Source organism: Pteronotus mesoamericanus, unplaced genomic scaffold (assembly GCF_021234165.1).
Source record: "Pteronotus mesoamericanus isolate MK-2021 breed Mesoamerican mustached bat unplaced genomic scaffold, CSHL_Meso_final contig_90, whole genome shotgun sequence".
Classification (NCBI taxonomy): Eukaryota; Metazoa; Chordata; class Mammalia; order Chiroptera; family Mormoopidae; genus Pteronotus; species Pteronotus mesoamericanus.
Genome location: NW_026555277.1, coordinates 37,105,365 through 37,129,737, shown reverse-complemented (window position 1 = coordinate 37,129,737; position 24,373 = coordinate 37,105,365). Strand labels below are relative to the sequence as shown.

General features: G+C 34.0%; 1 pseudogene; it reads left to right on the top strand.

Moving 5' to 3' along the window:
- Positions 1 to 18,264, top strand: part of LOC129080675 (NEDD8-activating enzyme E1 regulatory subunit-like) — a 35,991-nt pseudogene extending 17,727 nt beyond the window's left edge.
- The last annotated feature ends 6,109 nt before the right edge of the window (positions 18,265 to 24,373 follow it).

Genomic DNA, 24,373 nt, shown 5'->3' with positions numbered 1-24,373 from the left:
AGAAGACACTTAAATATGGGTCAGTACATATCAAGGCACATGCAGTTACGAAGTGGCACTTAACTGTCCTCCAAGAACTTTAAAAGAGTAACCTATTATTAATGTATGTAGTTTTAACAAGAATTGATTAGGTGCTTGGTTCTTGCTTTCTAAGAGTTCTAATATATTTTTCCAAATGTTTTTACTATCAAAAATATTACTATTATAAAACTTGTACAAATAATTATAAAATCTCAGATATGAAGTGAGTTGCAAAAGTGTAATCACTGGGGAAGAACTAGGGTTAAAACTCAGGAATTCTGAGTGTCAATCTAATTTTTTCCACTAAAACATTTTCTTGCTATTGGCAAAAGCCTCATAAATATATCACCAAGTTTAGAAAATAAAATTTAGAATATTTAGAATAAAATGTTTTAAAAGACTTCATATAGAGGATACTATTTTTTTTTTTTTAGTACTGAGAAGGATAATATATTTAGAAGTAAAGTTTTATTTAAAAAATTGTAAGTCAGCCCTGACCCTTGTGGCTCAGATGGTTGGAAATCATCCCACAGAGCAGAAGATCGCAAGTTCCGTTGTTGGTCAGTGCACACACCTGGGTTGTGGGTTTGGGTCCTCTGTTGATCATGTCGGAGAAGCAAGAGATCGATGTTTTTCTCTTACATCAATGTTCCTCTCTCTCTCTCTCTCCCACTTCCTCTCTCTCTCCCTTTCTCTTCTCCCTTTTCTTCCCCTCTCTCTAAATATAAATAAATAAAGTATTTTTTTAAATAGTAAGTCATGCATGGAGTCTTTGTTTCAGGAATAATAAATATTTCCTACTTTACATAGTATAGAATGTAAAGCTCAGGCAAAAAAAATTTTTGAGAAGGTTTTAAAAATACATAAGAAAAATCATCTAAACAAGAAACCCTAATATATCATTATGATGTAAAGCTTCAAAAATAAATTCATTTTTTCAAATTTTCTTAAATATTAATACACATGGAAGAAAAAACAAGAAGCTGAATCATGTTTATGGGTGATTAAATGTTAAATAAAAACAGAGATGTCTTATAATAGCAGAATTCATAGTTTGTCATGCACACAGCACCTCAAATATAATGTTTGAGAGATAACAACATGAAGAAAGATTTTACCAAGGATAATGTTAACTAAGATACACAGTTCTGCAAGAAGACTGATCATTTACTTGGAGAAGAATATAGCTTTGTTCTTAAAACCTTATTTTAGCTTCAACAAGTGGTGTCTGAAAATACGGCTGGAAATTCTCAAAGATCATTTTGTTAAACATGGAGAAGTAAATAATCACACTTAATTACAAAGTGAAAAATATAAAAATAAACTTTTATGTATATATTTTTACTTTTTTTAAAAAAAAGTCAAACATTGCCAAAGTAGTATTTGATAAAACAGAGGGGTTGAGTTTAATTTTCCTCCAAATTAAAGTTCTTTTTAATCTCTCTTTTTGTATATATCATATTAAGGCTACTGTGAAACTTTCCCATATTTAGATTATTCATTCACTCATACATAAAAATACACAAGTCATCAGAAAATGCATTGATTCCCAAAGGGTCTAGAACCTTGTGTTTGCCATTGCTGCAGTTCACAGTCAGTGGTGAGCCGAGATGGAATTTTGGAGACTTGAAAGTCAGTGAGGCCTTAGATAATATTGTAGAAAAACAAATTCCTGGATGAAAATCCCTGAAGACTTGTTAAGCATCAACATGTTAACATGTGCAGCACATCACCTTGGGTGAAATCAAAGAGCCATTGCCCTCATATTTTTGCCTCTCATTGTGGCCACAGGAAACCTCAGATATTAGTTTAGGAAAACCCATAATGTCAGCTTTGAATGTGTGCCTGACAAAATCCTAAGCTTCATAATGTAGTGGTTAACCAATCGTTCTGTAAACAATTACTGATCCCTACTACATTATGGTTAAGTCACTATATCAAATGTTGATTAACAGGGTTAAATTAGAAAGAAAGGAAAACTTAACAGATGAGTCAAACAGTTTTTTTCTTTGAGAAATTAATTTAATAAGACCATTTATCAGAATTATATCTAAAACATTACCTGAATTTTTATAGAAATACAAAAAATTGAAAATTTTCAGAAATAGGGACATTCCTAAATTAAGTATAGAATAGATATGTGAATATAAAATATGAAATTTTTAAAGCTTGTTTAAAATAAATTTTAATAAAATATGATTGATTTCCTATAAAATGCTCTTCCATAAAAGCTCTATGATCTTTGCAAATTACTTATTTTCTTTGTGCTTCATTTTACACATGTAAAAAAGATAGTAACTTCTACTCTATGTAAGTTTTGAGAAGATTAAATAAGTTTATGTGGACAGCATTTTGCATAGCACAAACTAAAGGATCAGTAAATGCTGTCTGTTTTTATATTACTCTTATAATCTTATAAAAATTTCCATGACATAGAAGTATTGCTTTTACAGTATGAAGAAAAATATTCAAACTTGATGTTTGTGAGTGATATTACATCTAATGAGCAGGAACATAAAACAAGTTATTGTCACTCTAATATAAATGTTAAAAGCATTAAATTCATATTAAAGAAATGAGAGGGAGGGAGTCCTATAAGTTTAAGAAGTCTTAACAGCATACTTTTATCCATCTTAAGGTTGAAGCAACAAAATATTAAAGGTTTGGAAAAACTGGGCAAGATCTGATTGTCTGTACTGTTTGAATCATGAAAATAAAGTCACCTGTATAACTTTCTCAGTACTGTTGTAATAGGATTTGGGATTTTAATGGGCCATCACTGAGACTAGGCCACATGCATGGTGGCGCTAAGAAGGAAGTGAAAACAGATGCAGCAGTGATTATGAACTGTGTCCCAGACGCAAAGCTTATGTCCCTAGCTGATGGGCCAATGTTTATAGTGTATAGCAGGGGCATCAAATAGGCATGCTTGAGCAGGAAACTGTGAGGAATTTGAAGAAAGGAAATTATAAGAGGCTAGTGAGACATAGCATTACAGGCAGCAGGAAATAGAAGTCAGTGAACATCATTGTCATTTTAGCTATGTGATGATTGAGGTCAGGGAGAGATAAAAATATAAAGAAAAATGATACTGTATTTTTCCCTTGGGGAGAGACTAGGAAAGTGTTAGATAGGGTTTCTCAAATGTTCAGGGAAAAAAATGGGCACTAAATAATGAGACCAAATCCTAATAAGAATCTTGACTACTAATCTACAAAAATAAGAAAACATTTGGGTAACACATATAGTCAAAACTATGGGGGAAAAGCAGAAAAGGGATCTTGTCCCTTGAATGGCTGAATATAGACATTCAATGAAACTCCTGGTTATGTAGGTCTTTTGGCAGTAAAGACCTGTAATTGGTGAAAGAGATCATGATATACATTCTGAATTTATTAGGTTTGACTGAAGAAGAGAAGAGAATGGGTCAATATCTAAAAGTGATATCCAATGGTAAATTTTGCCATAGGGAACTAGAAGAGGGAATGTGAGAGAAAGACAGACAGATGTTTAATTGACTACTTTCTTTACTTTGGTCAAGGTCTGGACCATAAGTATAGAATCTAAATTAGGTTGAGGAATTACCGGTAACTTAACCATGGTAGTACATCACTGTCCATGAGAAGGCACTTTGTTGTTATATATATTTTTTCCTTTTTATTTTCTCTTTGGTTTACTTTTTTCACATTTTGCCTTGAATTAAAAATTAGAATATTTACATATCTTAATGTAGAACAAAAAGCCAGCACTCCAAAATCTTACCTTCATGGGTGTTGCAATTTACAACATATACATAGGAATGATAAAGTAGGAGTATGTGTTTCATATAAAAAGTTATGGCTGTCAAAAACATAAATATGGTTATGTGATAGAATGACTTTAGAGGTAGGTAAATACATTGAGGAAAAATCAGCCCTCTCACCTGCACATCAGAAATTGACTGTCATAGAAACTTTTCTCCTTTATTCATTCAATTTCTTATTCACTGTTTTTACTCATCAAACATTCATTGATCTTTACTTTGTACTATGTTTCCTGATAAACATTAAAGGAACTAATAAAAAGGTCAGACACAGTTTTGCCCTCAGAGAGTTTGCTATTATGAATGAATCTATTAGTAACATTGTATTTACATATAATAGCATCATTGTTAAATCTCAATCACTCTAACGTTAGTGTGGAATAGGGAGATAGGTTCAACTGACTTACTACTACTGCCAACAAAAGAACAACTAATGTTAATTATTTGTAGTCAGGGGTATGCTGTCAATATACTATTTAATTCAATTCTCCTTGATGTAAGGTAGATTCTATTATTTAACCCACTTTAGACATGAGAAGCTAAGACTTAAAGATGTCATGGACTTATCTCTAAAGCTAAACAACCAGTAAACTGAAGCAAAGAGATTTAAAGAAAAATAATCATAAAATGATTGGTCTCATCTATCTATATATCTGGAATTTAAAAATAAACAGCCTATGTTAGTAAAGTTGCAGAAAGATAGCATAGCGGTATTTTCAATATTGAGCATTGCACCTAATGGTCTTGGAAATTTTTTCTCGTACACTTAACAGTCTTCCAACTATACTGAGAAACAATAACAAAAATGTACGTGTATCTCCCTGCAGAAACTATCATGTAACTCCAAAAATAATATATAAATATCAACATTGATTTAACATTCACAACAATTCTAAGATATAAGTCAATGAGGCACAACAAAGCAAAGCAACTTATCCAAGGACACTGCTGGAGCAGAGCAGTGCCAGGATTTCCACTAGTGTCGATTTGGCTACAGAAAACAGCGCTTGCTACACTATAATCTACAGCCTTGTCGGTAATATCTGCAGGGAGCCAGATTTTGCCTCAATACAAGGAAAGTGTTTACTACAACTCACTGTCACTCCAAAAAGAACTCAGCTACAGTGGAAAAAACTCAACAAGAGCAGGATGCTCTCCATCAGGATTTGGCCAGCTTTCTCTGTAAACAGCTTGATAGTAACTATTATTTAGGCCAAGGCAGACGATCTCTATCACAATCTTTTTATTATTAAAGTTGTAGTGTAAATGCTGCCGTAGACAATACATAATGAGCGAATGTGATTTTGTTTCAAGGAAACTTTATTTACGTACACTGAATTTAGAATTGGATATAATTTTCAAGTGTTACAAAATATTTTTTTCTTTTTTGGTCTCTTTTAATCACTTAAAAATATAAAGGCACTTTTTAGCTAGAGGTACATACAAAAACAGGCAGAGGGCCAGATGTCTTGATTTAAGAACTGATACTTTTATGCTATGGCAAAACCTCTTTTAGAAGCCATGATTCTCACTTTCCTTGAGCAAAGAGGTAAAAAATAAAGTTATGAAATTAATATGAAGCCTGTAAGGAAGGAATTTCAAAAGCAAGGTACTATAAATCAATAAATAATTAATAATTATAACAATTGCTAATAAAAATCAGTACCTATTTTTTCAATTGTGCTCACTGAATGCCTACTGTAAGCCAAGGGCTGTAATAGGAGTTAACATCTGTAGGTGAATTGAATATAATTCCTATTTTCTTGGATTTCTCAGTCTGGTGAGGAGTGGGTCTAGGTGGGTACACAGGCATCAGATAACACACAAACACATGCACACAATTACACATCATGTTAATTCCAAAAGATCATTCTCCCAGCCTTTTGTTAGTTTAGGTTGCCTTTTCAGTTAACTATGTTTATTGTGTGTCGGGAAATGGCTTTGAGAAAGGAAAAAGGCTTTGATTGTAGTTGCTGTCAATTTCTTTGGTGTAAATATTCTCACCATGGTTGATTTTAATTTCCTAATATGATGTCACTGGATGTGAATAATCAACTCTTAGAAGTATGAAACCATTCACAAAATTGTTATTAATAATAACAGAAGAATCACTTTTAGTTAGAAGTATCAAATAGTCCTGCATTTGTCTTAATTCTACTATATATTGATAATATAATCTTGGAAAGATATCATAGATTTTCTTCTAAGTGTCAGTTTGGTTATGTTTTAAATGAGAAATGTAACAACATACAAAGTATAGGATTATGGTATATAAAATGATTACTGTAATACCTGATATATGTGTGCTTAATAAATATTAGCTATTATTATTTTCCTTATACAAAACCATAACACTGTATACTGAGTCAGGTTTCTTTATCAACAAGAAATTATGTTACCCCTCAAAGGTATATCATAGAGATCAAACATACACACTCTGATAACTGGAAAACTCAATACTAAGATGGGGAACAATGGAGAGAATCAGCCTGTATTGTGCATTTATTACTGCCAATTCAAAGTAAATCATTACATATGTTCTAAGATGCACTTTACCCACTAAACGCATCTAAGGCCAATTGTGTAGGTTTTATCCTTACAACAAACAATTCAACTCTCCTGACACCTCCTGGGTGTCCCACAATTTAATTCAAATTAAACTGATACAAATTCACCTGGATTTTGCATCAGATTCCCTCAAGGTCAAAGCTCAGTTCACAAGATTCCCCCCATTTCAGATGCCAGTTGTAAGTCCTGAGTCTCTCCTACTTCTGACTGACTGGCTGCATACTGGGGGCTTCCCACTATCCCCTTCTTAAGTTCTGTAATTTTCTAGAACCAGTCACAGGACTCAGAAAAGTATTTTACTGATTATTTCTAATTTATTATAAAAGATACAACTCAGCCATAACCAGACGGAGTGGCATGAACCATGAACCTCCATGTCTTCTCTAGGTGCACCACCCTCCCGTCAGTTCCTTGATGTGCTCACTCTCTCCAAGCTCTCCACTTGAGACACACACACACACACACACGTGTGCATTCGTGCACGCACACACATGCACACAGAGGTACCAATACATAGGCATGAGTGATTCAGTCATTGGTCATTGGCAATTAATCTCTAGCCCCTCCCCTCTCTTCAGAGGTGGGGAAGGGCTGAAAATTTCAATTCTTTCATGAATTTATGGTCTCAAAAAAGACCAGCGCTCATTCTAACGCACTCCAGGGGCCCCCAGCCACAAGGGTCATATAATCATATAAAAAATGCTCTTATCATGCTGGAGATTATAAGGGTTTTATAAGCTCTTGTGTCAGAAACTAAGACTAACACCAAATATTATAACAAAAGATATTTCTATCAACTCCATCACCTAGAAAATTGCAGGAGTTTTAGAAACTCTGTGTGAAGAACCAGAGATGAAGACTGTGAAGGAATTTTAATAAAAAATGAAACCACAGGATATAAAATGGAAAAATCTCATGCATGTGCTCTCAGAAAAACAAAACTTAAGGAATTCAATGCCTGATTTACCAAAAACAAAAAACAAAAGAGAAAATACTGATACTATTGGAATGTTCTTAAATGATAGGGAGTTGGTCAGAGGGTGCCTCATGGTGTTTCAGAGGCTTGGACAGGAAATGACCCATGTTGGGCTGGTCTCACATAATAAGCAGAGCTTCGTTTGTATGACTGTATTGTTTTTGTGTGCTCAAGAAATTTTCAAAGCTGTTCTTCGTTTGTTTAGTTTTTTAACAGAATCTAATTCAACTCTTTTGTGTTTATAGTCCCTGCTCATAAATACAGCCTAACACAAACCCTCAATGGACTTGCTTATAGCTTGTTGCAATTTACTTGTCCCAAATTACAATTCTTCTAGTGGTCTTGAATAAACCGATCTTTTTGACACTTTTGAGCTTGCCTCCATAAGATATGATATATTTTTAACATGTCATAAAATTACAACATTCAAAGCCATTTAGCCTCATGACAACATGTACTCATTTTACAGATGAAAACACTGAGATGATGAGAGTTAGAACAACTGCCAAAAAGAAGGATTTGTAAGCGACAAATCTGAGATTCAGCATGTGATGTCTCTCTTTAAACCTTGAATCAATGCACTGTGGAATAAAATGCTGTGTGTTTCTAGGTGGATGGTTTCTCCAGTGCAATGCATTTCCCACACATCATTTAAAGACTAGAACAGTTGTCATCTTGTTACATTTTATTCATAGTCCTGATGATTATCCCTTTTGTCCTCATTCCACATGTCCTTTGTATTGATGGCCTCCTTTTAACAGCTATCTCAGGGTTGAAACAATCCATAAATACAAATGGGAAGATTTATGTTGCGTCGTATTCGTTCTGAGGCTTTGAACATCTCCATGCATCTTGAATAATCACTGCATCTCCAAGCTGGCCTGGAATTGGCCTACTGATTTGTGCTGCCAAACATGAATTCATTTGAAAAAATATATTACTTAATGCATAATCATCTGGGAATTTGTGAGTTGTGTGCCTGCTTAGAGCACCCGCACACACACACACTAACAGATCGATTTAAAATTTTGTACTGAACTACCAGAAAAGGAGTACTATAGGTGCAAAACTGTAGAAAACAGATATAAAATAGGTAAAAGGAAAGGTGATTTACAAGACTGAGGAATTTAAATTCTGCCCACCATTCTTGAAAATATCAAAGGCTTTTAAAGACCTTTTTTCTTTTTAAAACAATCTCAAACAGGCAGAAATAACTGGAAAAAGAGTACAGAGGAAGAGCTTTGTTTACTCCTGGAACATTTAAGAGCAAGAATCTCAGTCTTATTACCCCGAAGACTTTACTACGGATTTTCTATTCACAAGGACATTCACTCCGCAGGTGGGTTTGATCTCTCTTTGCTTAGAATATCTTGCAGGTGTTGAAGTTAAAGCTCCTCGAGGACAGAGACATCCTTAGTTTACTCATTCATTCATTTATTTTTTTCAACAAATATGTATTTAACATACCTGGTGTACAGGACCACCTGGAGTGTTGGTTATGTATTGTTACTTGATGCAGACTCTAATTACACGGTTGCATTAGGTTAGTGAAAAATTATCAAGCTGTACACACATGAGGTGTTTACATATTTTTCTGTATGCACTTTCTCTGTATGCATTTAAATGGTCTTTTAAAAGTTCCGAAAATGTGATATAATTGCACTTATACTTAATCTCCTTGATGGTTTCACATCAATGTAATTATATTTAATGACACTAAATTTTACACTTAAAAATGGTTACAGTGGTAAATATTATGTACATTTTACCACAATATAAAATAAGTTAGGAAATCTCATGACTGTTGCACAAGAGAAAGAAAAGAGTGTGAGAGAATGATTTTCAGTTCTTCTAGTGGGCCTTCTGAAAAATTGTGTAATAAAAGATAAACAGTAAAAAATTCAGTTTATCCTTTAATTACGGAGAAGTAAATAAGTTCTTTGTTTATAGGCTTACCTGTTATTCTCAAGCTCTGGTTTATGTTGTATCTTAAGTGATAATCATATGGTTACTTGGAAAACATCTGGAATAATTAAGATTTTATAAAATATATATCAGTAACATTTCTTCAGTAAAAATATGAGCTATACCTCTTGTATCTTTCTTCTTGTTTTTTTCCTTTCCTTTTCTAATGACATTATAAAGCTGGTATCTGAGGATAATCAAAAGTTTCTTCTGCAATTAAGAGCCCAACTATTCCCCCCAAATGATGCCTACACAGTTCATCTCTTTTTATGAATTTCCTGCCTGTTTATTCCAACCTCATCATCTTATCAATAACTGGCAATACTTCTTTTAATCACCATCACATAACTTTTTATTTTTCCTTTGCTAAAATTCTCATTTCATATTTCGTTTGATTTTTTAAATTATATTTTTATTCTGTCTTTACCATAAGAATATAAAGTCTTTGAAGGTACGGAATATGTTTTTCTTGTTTTCTTATGTATTCCAGTAATGTGCCAATTATGTGCCATAAGAAGCATTCAGTATTTATTTTGGAATGATTGAACATCACAGGTCTTTGGACCATAGAGATGTATCCTACACAGTAGAAAAATTCAGAAGTGTATATAAGTTGAAAATTAAGCATTCACTTTTTTTGTCCTCATCCAAGGACACTTTCATTTGCTTTCTTGAAAGAGAGAGAGAGAGAAAAGAAGGTAGAGAGGAAGGGAGAAAGAGAAACATCAATGCCAGAGAAGCATGTATTGGTTGCTTATGTACACGCCTAGACTGAGGATGTGCCCCAGGACGGGGAATTGTACATGTCCAGACCGGGGGTTGCAGGCTCCCATGGCAAGACCAGAGACCCAAGACCTATGTTTGTACCATGATCAAAAATCAAACCCACACCATTTTGGTTATGGGGAAAATGCTCCAACCACTGAGCCACACTGGCCAAGGTTATTTGCCTAATATTTCTTCATGGAAAGTATGTTATATTTAGAAAAAATAAATCTATTTTTTAAGTTGATTGAATTTCAGAAATGAAAAAGTTTAACAGCTATCATGTTTTCTGTGCTTTTAGTCATCTTAAATTAAATGAGTTAGTCCTGCTTGCTAAAGAAATCTGGAAAGTGTGAGATTGGTAACTGTTTAAGTCTGTACCACATGTACAAGTCTTTGTTCTCAACAACTACCAAATGTGGCCATTTTGTTTAAATGATGTAAAAATAATTGTTCTCAATATAAAATTAGCAACTATATAATAGTTCCTTCACCTGGTTATTTATTACATTCCAAAAATGCCACTTGTCATACACTGAAAAATATCTTCATATGATATGGATATATCTTCCAGTTTATTTTTGTAATCGTATACTAAAAAAATGATTCTTTTCTCTTTTGCTGCTAGTATACTCTCAAGGTACTTGCACTTTAAAAAAATGTCAAACATGAACCAGGTTGCAGTTGAATAAAAATATTTAGACACTTGGCTGAAGAATTCTCCAAGCACTTTGAGTGACTGCAACTGAGTTCCCTTAAACAGCATTGGCTGAATTCCTCTCAACAGACTGGAACAATAGAAATACCTGTCAATGGAAATTTTCAAAAATACTTCCGGATGATGACAAGATGAGCTGTCTTACAGGTGAGTAATATTCAGGTTCTTGGTGTCTAGTAAGCATATACCATAAGTTGTTTCCTGTCAGGCAGATGCCAATGAGAGAATTATTTTTGCCTTTGTGAGAATAGAAAATTCACTTTATTTGTTGAGTAGGAAAATATCAGGCCCATTTTGTTTCTACACCATAGCTAAAAAGTGGGTTTATATTAATGAGCATAGTTCTACATATAATGTATTCCTTTAGGTTTAATAGCCAGTGTCCTAGAAGGGAGAAAGTAGCACACAGACACAGCCATTATATAACTTTAAAATATTTGTTTTAAGAGAATAATTTTGATCAGTTATAGGAAGTAACACATAGCCATAAAATGAATTTCTTCCAAAAAGTGTCAGGAATTAGAAGAGAACATATTAAAAATTGGAAAAAATGAAATTTTATGAGTTCCTTTTATTCCTCAAATATTTACTGAGTGCTAGCTAGATTCCAGACTCTATGTCAGACAAAGTCTATCAAGCATTTTTATGAGTTATATCTATTTTCTCTTCAGGCCTCAACTGAAGCATCTTTTTCAGAGAAACCTTCAAAGAGTAGAACTTGAACCATTTGATCCCCTTCATGAATCAATCATAATTCTCATCACTGTTCCTTTGTGATGTTGTCTTTCCCAATCCTCTATTTCAGAAAACAGAAACTATGGCAGTATTGTTATCAGCCTATGTCTAGTATCTGTTTACTAGACTGGAGTACAACAATTGCTCTGCCCTGGCTGGTGTGGCTCAGTAGATTGAGTGCTGGCGTGCAAACCAAAGGGCCACTGGTTAGATTCCCAGTCAGGGCACATGCCTGGGCTGCAGACCAGGTCCCCAGTAGGTGGCAAATGAGAGGCAACCACACATTGATGTTTCTCTCCCTCTCTTTCTCCCTCCCTTTCCCTCTCCCTAAAAATAAATAAATAAAATCTTTTAGAAAAAAATTGCTCGGTAGGTTTTGTGTATGTATGACACATGAATGCAAATAATTAAAAATAAAATAGTACATACTATGAATTCCTGAAGACGCAATAGAAGCCCAGGTTTGGGGTAAATTCTGATACCTGCAGAAGTCAGGAAAATTTCCACGGGAATGTGACAATAAGATAAAATTTCCTCTCCAAGAAAGAATTATAAGGCCAAGGAAATGTAAGAGTAGAGGAAAGGAAATTGTGTCTAAGCACGGAATAGTTAGGGAACTAGAGCCTGGCACGGAGGCTGTGTGGTACAGAGTGCCAGGGAAGGAATCCAGGGAAGCAAAGTTGTCCAGTGGTCAAGCAGCCGTGCTGACTGCAGCCTCTCAATCTGCACCTGCGCTTTCGTATATTCTGCTAAGAAGGAAGCGATGAGCCAAATGGATATCAGCAGTTTAATACTCACTGTTTAACAGACAACATGAATGTCACATTCTAGTATCCCTTGTCCACAAGTCCCATGGGGACAATGGGAAGCAGGCCCAGGTAAATAGTGCCCAGATGGTAGATTTATGGCATAACTGAGAAACCCAGCCTTAGAAACACCCCAATTTATACAGGGAAACCTAAGCAAGGAGACATTATCTTAATTACCTTGGGAAGGAAATATATCTGCCTTGTGACCAAGAGGGAGAAACTGTCTTTGGTTCCCAAAGCTGTCTACTATGTAAACCTCCTTGTGAACAAACTCTTATCATAAGACCTATAGAAATGTCTTAGAGAATTGCCTCTCAATAGTGGAACAGGTTATTAAAAGGCTTCTTTAATAATAAAGACATTTTTATGTATATGTTTTTGTTGATGGAAAGATGATGAGGGACTATATGTGAGTGAATAATAGGATAATGCTTCTATATGAGATAGTAAAAATAAATACTCTTGTCAAAGACAATAGGTGAGCCGTTGCTTCTTGTTTCAAATATGCAAACTCTATATGTCTAGCACAGACAAACAATTTAGTCACTAGGCATATCTTTCGAGACATATGCACAGAAATTCTTAGCAGAATATAAATTTATAGTTATGACTATAGTTTAGAATTTTTCTGGGTTTCTTTAGGATTTTGCCTGTGTCAATTCACTATCTTGAATTACTGTTCATGTTTTATAGCACATAAAACCTTTATGGCACATAATGCGATTCTTTTGTTAATCTGATTCAAATTACTTTCTCTAAAGTCAGATTTTCTCTTTTTTCTAATTTTCAACATACATTTTTCTCCTTGCAATGACTTATTGCAGAATGGAAATGTTTATGAAACAACCATGTCAATTACAAAGTTAAGTTTCAGAGTTGCTTTACACTTAGAATTTACTGGACTGAAAATGTCTCCAGAGTGAAGACTCTCTCTTTAAAACACTAAGGAAGCAGAGGAGATATTAGGTATAGAAAATGAGACCTCCATTCTTTACATTATGAAGCAGTACTATATTAAAATTAATTGTAAATATAATTCATTAGAGATGGTGGATATTTTAAGGAGTGTGAAAATGAAAATGGATCTAATTCACTCATTTGACATTTATCAAGTGTTTTATACAGTCTTGGCCTTCTCTAATGTTTTTGTGGAATCACGAGAAAATAATAAGTCTTGAAATATACACTCAAAAAGCTTTCACTTTACTGAGAGAAACAAAGGGAAAAGCTCTTATAATAAAGCATGGAAATTGTTATTATAGATTAATCACACAGTGGCATAAGAAATCTCTCTCCATGGAGTTGATGCAAAGTTGTATAAGAGAAGCAGAATGAGAGCTTGGCTTTGAGGCATGAAGAGAGATAATAAGATAGTTTGAAAGGAATGACAAAAATAATGGTATGTCACATCAAAGGAGATGTATGAAAAAAATGTATTACAAGGAGAACCAAGAATGTGTTTCAGTGGTGGCTCTGGGATTACGCAATTAGGGAGTCATAGGAAAAGGACACGATAAGAGACTACAAAGCTAGATTAGAGCAGGCAGGTCCCCATAGGCCTTGGATAGTTTGCTGCAGAAGACTAGATTTTGTTTTTTGGAGATGATATAAATCAACAAGAAACCTTTAACCCCCATTCTAACCATAGCCATTCAAAGTTCACAAGGGAGTATATTGGGAGGACACAAAATTGGGTGCAAGTTATGACTAGAGTTTGCATTCAGGCATTAGAAGTAAGAATGGTGAAAAACTAAAAAACTGAGACATATTTCCAAAACTGATAATATTTGGTAACTAGATTTTTGGGGAATTGGAATAGAAAATGGAAGTAAGAAAGTCCATGAGAACTGGAGCTCAAACTAGAAGTACATTAGTGTTTGGGGGAGACTGAATGTCAATTGAAGGGTAGATAATATGACAGAAAGAGCTTAGAGGCCATTCAAGTTGTTATCCAGCTGCCATCATGCATACTATGAAAGAGAGAACTATTGAACGTGAATGTGTATTAGTAGCTTCAGTGAAAGATCTGAACCTGCAATGAGGTATGCACAATCTGATTCACATCCCTTTTTGCACTCAATCAATGAATTTGTAAATCAACAATCTGGAGTATAAAACGACTCGACAGTTTTTCTAATAGGACTGATGTCTAATTTTCAGTAAAATTGATGTTTCAAATACCACATGTATCCTATCTTTTCTCTCCTCCTTCATCTTTGGCCCATATATTTTGACAATGCACATTGAAATTAATTATGTAGCTACAGACTGGTGGTTGTGAAGGGTAACTGACTCAGCTGAGTGAAGGTTAAAATATTTAGAGGCTGAAAACAAATCCCTGTTTCCTTGATTTAACACAGTTTCCTTAAAGTTCCTCAGAGCTTATCTGAAGAAAGCAAACATCTCCTTGAAACGCATCAGTTATACATGAGGTACCATTGTAGAGGGAAGCGTATATTGTTAAGGCAAACAATAATAAAGAGATTTGTCAAACTTATGCGCTAAGGACAAATATCAAAAACTAAGGAATTTAATTCGTTTTTCTCCCAAATACCTAAACCTAAGTTTCTAATTAAATTGTTTATTATATGCAATGATTTTTAAAATTTCTTTCAACAATTTCAACAAGCACAGAGGACAGAGAGAAATGCTTTCAGAAAAACAATTAGAGCAACATTGGCTATGATAACTAACTATTGATATCCTTTAACAATCCATTTACTTAAATTTATTGAATTGATTTTGTGATAAAATTATACAATAATAAAGATCCACTAATGTTGTCATTTTAATAAAGATGTTTATGTGTAGTGATCTAATTATGGATATATGAATACATTTCCAGTTTAATTAGGCAAGTAGTTTTTTAAAAAAGTGATGGAAAAAGATTAATAGAACCAAAACTTTACTCTCTCATTTTCAACTTTTGAAATTTATATGATTCAGAAAATACTGCTGAATAGTAATTAATGTTGCTTCTAAATTGCAGCAATCAGAACAGTGCAAAAGTTTGCTATATTTCAATACAAATCTCTCCTGTTGTGCCCACTTATTGTGCTGAGCTGTAACTGCCAAAAGCCATCCAAGACTTTTTTGCTGAACAAGCTGTTTCAGTTTTTTGGGTCAATGAAGAAGTCAGTTAGTTGGAAGCAGGGGAAGAATTTATCTAAAGGTAAAATTGAAAGAGAAAAGGGCTCTCCTTCATTAAGTATTCATTTCACACTACTTGGAAAAGGAAAAAAGAGTATTCGTGTGTTTGAGAAAAATAATTATCCTTTCAAGCCTTAGTATCACATATGCCCCAGAATTAGAGAGCAGTGGTTCTTACTAGACCTCCCAGAAATATTTTCTAGTAAATCTTTCTGGGCTGTACTTTTTATTCATATGTTCAATATATTTATTAAGCATCTATCTTTTGTCAGGTTTTATAGCAAAGACTAGAAATAAAAAATAAATAAAATCTAGGACCTAACTTTAAGAAACACTCATAGTATAGTAGGCAAGATAGACATATAATACCAATTATCTGTAAGTGTTATATTATAAAATTATTTGTAGAATATAAACAATTGTCACAAAAAGTGATTAATCCTCCTTGTAGTAGGGGAATAAATGTGGTGGAAAAGTTTTCACCTAAAAAAGGGAGAGGGAGAGAAAGAGAAAGGGAGAGGGAGAGGGAGAAGGGGGGAGAGAGAGAGAGAGAGAGAGAGAGAGAGAGAGAGAGAGGAATAAGCAGATTGGAACTTAAAGAAGGGATAAGTTGGAATTGGCCCAAATATAGTAATAATACGTAACAGTATTAGTTATTGACTATATTCATGGCATAGCACTAAATGTTTTTCATGCATTAATTATCTCATTTGTGCCTCACAACAAACCATTAAGGTAGATATTATTACTTATTATTATCATCATCTTTGTTTTCTAGATGGGGGACTAAGGTCAGAGTGTAACAGGACACAGCCAGGGCCCCCCACAAAGGGTATTTGTAATGGGGTCCAGAGATTGGGGTGTCCAAGAAAAATATATTCTCCCCACCCCAGGGCAGGCTGCCATGGGGGTTGGGAGCCCAGAGCAGGGCCATTGAGAGTCATTTTGTATGTCAGTAACAGGATAGCTTCATTCCTCATATGCAAAGAGGGTTATTTTGCATATCACCAAGGCTAATCAAGAAGGTTAAAAAAGACTGATTACAGAATATAACAGGGAGAGAAAAAGTAGAGACAAGCACCTGCAGGAGAGACAAAGAGACACAGACTCTGGGGAACAGTGTGAAGACCACGTGGGAGGAAAGAGGGGAGAAAGGACTCTTGCTAGTGGGTCACGAGAAGGTGCCGCATGGTTATGGATTAAGAGCTGGAGATCGCGGCGACGTAGTGGATGGTGCTGAGACCCGCGAGAGGCCTGCCTAGCCGAGCCCTGGACTTCTGTTCTTTTTCTTCTGAAGGACGGTACCCCTGACTGGCCTAATTGGGCAAAGAGGGGGGAAGGCAGGATTGTGTGTGTGCTAGTGATTGTTTTAAAGGGATTTTGCCAATGACCACAAAACAAGATATAGTTTGAAGATTCTTGTATTTACACACTACATAATTTATACTGGAGCCTTCATTTACTAGTATAAAATGGGCTTAAATGAAGTCAGAATTGAAAAGGTCTTTTTTTAAGATAACTATCTTATTTTTGTTCCTTTTGTAACCTTCCCCCTTCACTTGTGGGGTTCAGTTAGCAAGAATATCAAAGTGATTCAATATCAATGAAACAAACACAACATATGGAGAAAAACATTCACAGTGAAATTTCATTTTTGTACTAAACTTCATCTTGTGCCACTTTAAAATATAATGATAATAAAAATGATTTTCAGTGTATCATATCAACACATTTTATTTCAGTAAAGCTGAAAAAAAAAGAACGCTGTCTGATTTTTAAAATTTTATTTCAGACGGTGACAGTGGCACTTTGAAGGGTCTTGGCTTTATCTGGGGGCTGGGGCAGCTGAGGTTGTGGAGTGGCAAGAAGATTTAGAGTCTGCCCATGACTGCCTAATAAATGCAGGAAATGAAAATCTTAAAAGCTTGGTACTACCAGATATTAATTACAACTATTGATTAAAATCAGATCAGCAGAGAAAATGTTGAAAACATTATTTTTTCCTACAAAGAAGTCAATACCAACAAGAACCAAGTTTAAGTTATCATGGAATCCTAACAAGAATTAAATAACAATGTGTCTGGAAGTTGGTGAAGTCAAGTTCAGAAATCCTTCTAAAATATGACTTTTTTTTTTCCTGTAGCTTTACCACTATAGGTGCAACTTGCCTCCCCAAAAGTATATTACTAAATGTAACTGATGTTCTCTGAAATTCCCAAATCTCACTTTTAATCTATAGGATATATGTGGCTAGTTTGGTATCACAGGATCATTATAAAAGAACACCTAGTAATAGAATTTCACACAGAAAGTGTATTACAGGATCTACAAGTAGATAAACCATTTTCTGAGCTGAGAGAACATTTTCAGTCTTATGATTTGTGTTACATGAAGAAATGAAGGACTATAGCCACACTCCATAAATTGTGATCACAGCTAAATATTAGCATTGTTAAATAGTGAAACAAATGGATAAATACCTAAAATGTATAAAGAGAAAGAGGACTTCTAGAGATTTGATCAGACAAGGGATTCTAAAGAATAAAATCAGAGCTGTAGAAGATGAAGAGAATTTTGAAGAAGCTATTAAAAATATAAACACAGCAAGAAAAATTTGATTCCAATCAATATTAAAGATATATTTAATGAAGATTACTTCATAAATATCAACACACAGGCTCTACTCTTTTGGGTTTCAGCTGACGCTTTAAAGGACTTTTTGGCAAAGGATGACCACGGATACTTTCCTTTTTGACACACAACTTCCTATATAATTGCATATTTGTGTGCATATATAAAGGTGAAAAATGGTTCCAAAGGGTCTATGGCCAGGGCTTGGGACCCTTGCCCTTCACGGTACCCCATTCTATCCGAAGTAAATTACATCTCACTTGGATAATTATATTAACCTCTTCCCAAATCTGTTCCCAACCCAATAGACAGAGTGAGTCTGTGAGAAAATAAAGATTATGTTATTTCTTGGTTCAGAACCTCTTAAGGTTTTTGATCTCAGTAACAATAAGAGCTCAAGTCCTTACTCTGATTCAAAATTCAAAAGGCTCTACCTCATCTTGTGCTACTATTATTTATTATGTTTCCCTCTGGCTAACCTCTTCTATCCATATTGGCTTTCTTCTCACACCAGGCTTTCTGTGGACTCAAAATGTCCATGATAGCTTATCCCTCTGCCTGGGATGTTTTTCTAAAGGCAAGCACATGACATGTCCCTTTTTTCTTTCCAGATTTTATTTTTGTTGAAACCTCCTGGAAAAACTACTTTAAAATTTTAACTCCTATTTTCCCTCACAAAACATCTCCTTTCCCTGCTATATATTTTTGGGGTTAGCACTTAATGCTGATTAAAATAATTTACATATATTTTACTTACTTATTTTATGTGTTATCTACTAGATTGTAAATATAATGAGGATAAAGATATTGGTTGTTTTGTCCAATAGCATAAAGTAAGTTCATAGTACCATGTATGCCAAATAGGTGGCCCTCAGTATATACTGTTGTATGACTGAAGAACGATTAATGTTAGAATTAATGCAGCCATGTAAATCCATTAACTCTTAAAAAAATGGCTGCTTTCACAGCACATTTCCATCAGAAGACTTGCATCATTTTGTCTGTCATGTTGAACTCGATGAAATTTCTAAGATTTGATACTTTTTAATTTATACAAATAGCATTTCATATGGTTCAGTATATATGTAAAATAAAATCTTAAAAAATACACAACTTGGCCCATCAGTAAATGAGTGGATCAAGAAATTGTAGTATATTTACATAATGGAATACTATGCAGCAGAAAAAAAAGAAAGCACTCCTACCCTTCATGACAGCATGGCTGGAACTGGAGAGCATTATGTTAAGTGAAATAAGCCAGGTGATGAAAGACAAATACCATATGATCTCACCTATAAGTGGAACTTAAATAGAAAAACAAACAAGTAAGCAAAATATAACAAGGGACATGGAAATAAAGAACAAACTGACAGTAACCAAAAGGGAGAGTGAAGGGGGATAAGGGGGGAAAGAGGAAGGGTTATGAAGGAATATGTGTAAAGGACCCACTGGACAAAGACAATAGGGGGTGGGGCAGGGAGGATTGAGTCTGGGAGGTGGAGGTGGGTAGAGCAGGTGAGAGTAATGGGGTGGGAAATGGGGACAACTGTAATTGAACAAGAACAAATACTAACATAAAAAATAAATAATAAAGTAGGTTTAACAAAAAGAATACACAGCAACTTGGGTAACTCTCTTATGAAGAATACTGGTCAGTTGTTTTGTTCTGTTTTATATTTTTTTCTCAGTGATGATTGCTTTTTACTTAAGTTTACCAATAGAGTTTCAAAATTCTAAAATATACATACTAAGTGCATGTCAGTAGCTTTAATAATACATGTGTTACCAAACACTCAACCCAACCACTTGTGATTAGTCCACACCCCTGAAATTGCACACAGGTTAGATAAAAACATTCATACTTTAGTGGTACAAAGCAGAACTCTGGAATCCATGTGTTTTTTTGACATCATGAAAAGTGATCATTAAATATCTATTTTTCTTCTATTGTAAGGATATAAAAAGAAAAAATCAATATCATCTTGTGAAGATTATAAAATATCAAGTCCAATTCTCATTTTCCCTTTCTAATTCACTTTTGAATACTTGTCCACTAAACAGATCATATTATTAACATTGAACAAAACTACAATTTGTCTCTTTTATAGAGTTAAAAAAGAAGATAAGAAGTTTTACCCTTTACCATTCAGCAGGCAATGATCACAAGGGAATTTGACACTCATTAAAAATATCTTTAAAATAATATACTTATAGTCACACCTACATCTTCATTATCTATTTTCAATCCACCTTAACAACTAGATATAGACATTATATCTGGCCTTTGTCTACTATGGTAGAAAAAACTTCAAGATAAATAAAAGCAACAATAAAACATCCACTCATTGACTCATCTACTCAGGAGTAAATGATGTCTGAGAAAAGAGAAAAAGTGCCCCTGTAATTTGGGGAAGCAGTTCTAGATGGTATATTGATTTTGTAATGACAAATAAAAATGATAACTGGGTGAGCAGCTTAAAAAAAAAGCAACATATTGATCTCTTATGATGTGGTCAGCCAAGTGTTAGTATTTTTTCCCCAGCAAAACTATTAGGTGAGTTTTTCTATCTTTATTGTTCACCTAAATAAACTAAAGGTAATAAATTTATCCAAGTTCTCATGTGTACTAGATATAAAATGTATACATTATTTTATATATTTATATCCTGTTACAAGATGATTTGAGATAATTTTAATATATTGCAGATAATGAGCAATGACAGTTAATGTAGAACACATCTCTGATACAAAACTTTTTGCTCTGTTAAGTAAATTATGCCATAATTATTTAAGAGGATGAAAATGTGTTAATAACCAGGTAAATATTTATTATGGATTCTTCTTTTCTTTATTCAAGAGATTAAAATTTACCAGTTTGAAAAAGTGGTCAAGAAAGTGGTCAAGTTACTAGAGGTAATGTAACTTATTAAAAAGCTGTTTTTATCTCTAAGTCACCACAATCTAGGATGACACATTACCTCTAGTGAAACGCTTGACCTCACAGAGAAACATGTCTCCTCAGCATTATAAAGTTCCTTTTATAGTAGTTTCTGCAGTCCAAAACTTTAGGATTCTTTGTTTTATTAATTTTTGGTGGAAATCCCTAGCCTGTCTTGGCTACCCCAAAAGATATTATAGAGTCAGGTCTACAGCTGTCAGGTATTTCATTAAAATGTCCTTTCTTTACATGTTTAAATTCATACATTTGAGTGCTACAGGGTCCGGTACAAATAACACCCCCTTTTAATTATAAAATCTTTTATTACAAAATCATAAGCATGTAATTCTGTAACATAACAATATCACACTGAAGCACACCATATAACATTTTAGGGGAAATGTTCAAATTAAAGCTATAAATCATCACACCCATATTATTATTACCCTACCAACCACTCTCAAGCAGGTCTTACTTCTGCCGGACCCTGTATATCTATTAAAAAATTAATCCAAAGCCTTGTATACCTTCTTTAGCTTTAAAAGAAGAGTCTAATGATAAAATATTCATATTGCTTTCTTTTTTGTTCTTAGGTGTTTCTGAGAACATTGTCAAGTAGAAAGTCATTAGTATAATTGTTGGGACTCAGTACATGTTAACCATGCCTAAGCATTAATACTGTAAGAATATGATTTTATGTGTTAACATTGTGTTATGTATTAGCTATCTCTATAAAAATAAAATGCACTGTTTTAATGTGCCTATCTCCTAAGGTAGCATTTCTCCCCTTACATTTAGCATCGACACTGATTTTTGTTCAATGGTTTGGCTATTTGACAAAGTAACAGTTTAGGAATGTAGATTTTCAAATTCCTGTTGTGTGGTAGTGAAAACCAACCTATAAGGTAAACTCAGGCAAATTTTAAGATAATGCATGGGTCATGTAAATTAATTCCTGAAATGCTAGTGATTCTAAATAAAATAAAGATTTTATGCTTTGAATGGTGTATTTTAAAATTTATTATACATGCTAAGAGAATGTGGTGTTAAAATTTATTCTCTGCTCTTAAGTTAATGTCCTGGTTCTGACAGTTTACAGACTGGCTGTTGCTGACAAAAGAATGTCAAGTTTCTTAGCCTCATTTTATTAGAAAAGTGGTAATGGATATGCTAGTAATAGTTATTGTTGATACTGGAATTTACCATTCTTGAAAGTAGCTTCCACATGTACTAAAAAGCATTTTGATAATACGTAGTGGACACTATCATGACCTTATCAGTGGCATAAATTATACTTTTTCTCTCTCTATTCATATTTATTTTGAAGTAGCTGGATGTGACAAAAATACCCATATGAACTTCCTCTGTCTCTTGCAAGGGAAATTTGAATTATTTGAATTTGAATAAGTATCATATGTGTGAGTATTCTTTGTAAATGGCAAAGGGCTTAAAATATATATTAAATATTTTTACTATTACTATCATGATAACTTCAATTTTTGAGCTCTTTTAGCAATTTGATAATATAACATCCCAGCTTCTGGCAAAACCTTCCTCAAAGCATTTCTGATGTGATTTAAGTTCCATTTGATGTTGTACTTTTATTTCTCTTCTTTGCAGCTCCAACCTGCAGAGTTACTACTGTAACCACTAGATTCTACATTCTCTGGCCAGTGCCAGCTGTGAAAGGGGCCATAACTAGCATGTGTCCTGGTATAAGTGTCCCAGAAGAAGCAGCCAGCTGTTAGCCACTGTGTAAGAGAAGTTGGTATATAAATACCCAACTTCCGCAACCACTGGGGAGCTTGTCCTGTTTTCCTGACAGGAAACAGGAAAAGCTACGTTTGTCCTCATTGTTGGCTTGAAAACATACTTTGTATTGGCTGCCATCTTTTCCTTTTCTCACTTCTTCACTCCTTCATTGGTATTTCCTTCACTCTGAAATACACTATTCGCACTCAGAACTTTCTCAGGGTGTAATTCTGGTGGAACTCAAACAGACACACACCTGGCAAGATAACTGCAATGGCCACGTCCAGCTCTACATTTAAAGGGCCTAAATACTTCAAGAAAATGTCTGAAGACCTGACTTAAAAGAACCAGCTAGAAAACGTTTTATGAATAAATCAATTTCCATTGAGAGGCAAACAAATAGATGTTTAAAAAGAAAAAAAATGATGCTAATTTGGGCTTTCTGTGATCTTCCTATTTTGAGGAAAATATAAGAGAAATTTAGACTTGAACTAAGTGCCCTGGTTGGCTGTTTGCTCTCTTCTCAGTTAACAGATACTTGTGTTACCCCTTTGCTCATCACAATTGCTTCAGTAATTAATTCAGTCTCTCAATACCATGTTCTATCACTTGTTTATTTTAGTGTGGATAATACCTATGACATATGGATTCTCTAAGTCCTTGAAATTCACCTTCAATGCTGGGGGAAAAAAGGTTCTCTATAAATTTAATAACACTGCCACTTTTGAGAGCTCCTCTATGAACTGTTGTGGACATTTCTTATTTTTTTAATATTTCATATAAATAAAAAATAATTTGAGGTAGCATTTATTCATCTTATAAAAAGTTAACAGGCTCAGACAATTTAATAACTATCTTGCAAATCACCCAGCTATTAAGTGATAGGATCAGTTTTCAAACTTAATTCTGTATAAGTCAGCCTTTTTATTATATTACACTTATTTTTAAATAAATAAATGCATTTATGCAAATATACACAAAGTTTGAACAATTTGTCAACACTTCAGAGTAGGGATTCATTATCATTATCCTTGTAAATTGTGATTAAAAAATCCCCAGTGAAGAGTACTCCCAGTTTTCTAGTCACAGATCCACTTTCATTGGAATATTTACTTAATTTCTGTAGGTCTCAAAAAAAAAAAAAAAAAACAAACCAAACTAAACTAAATGCAGGATGAAAATAGTACCCACTTAATAGTATGGGTCAAAGGATTCAGTGAAATTACAAATCTAAAGCATTTGACATGATTCCTAAAGAATAATACACCACCAAAAACTGGAAACACAATAGCAAGGTCACATGGACAAAACCAAAGGGAAGGATTGAGGGAGGAGGGGGAAGGGGACTGGGGAAGGTGGTGGGGAGAAGGCAGAGACAAATCTATTTGAAAAAATAAAGAAAGTAAATTAAATTAAAAAAAATAATTAACTGATTTTTAGAAAACAAGTGAAATAAAGCAAAACCTGAATATGAAAATAAAATAAAAATAAAAAATATGGTAGAAAAAAAGATGCCTTCATGATATTTCAAGAAGTCTATGTA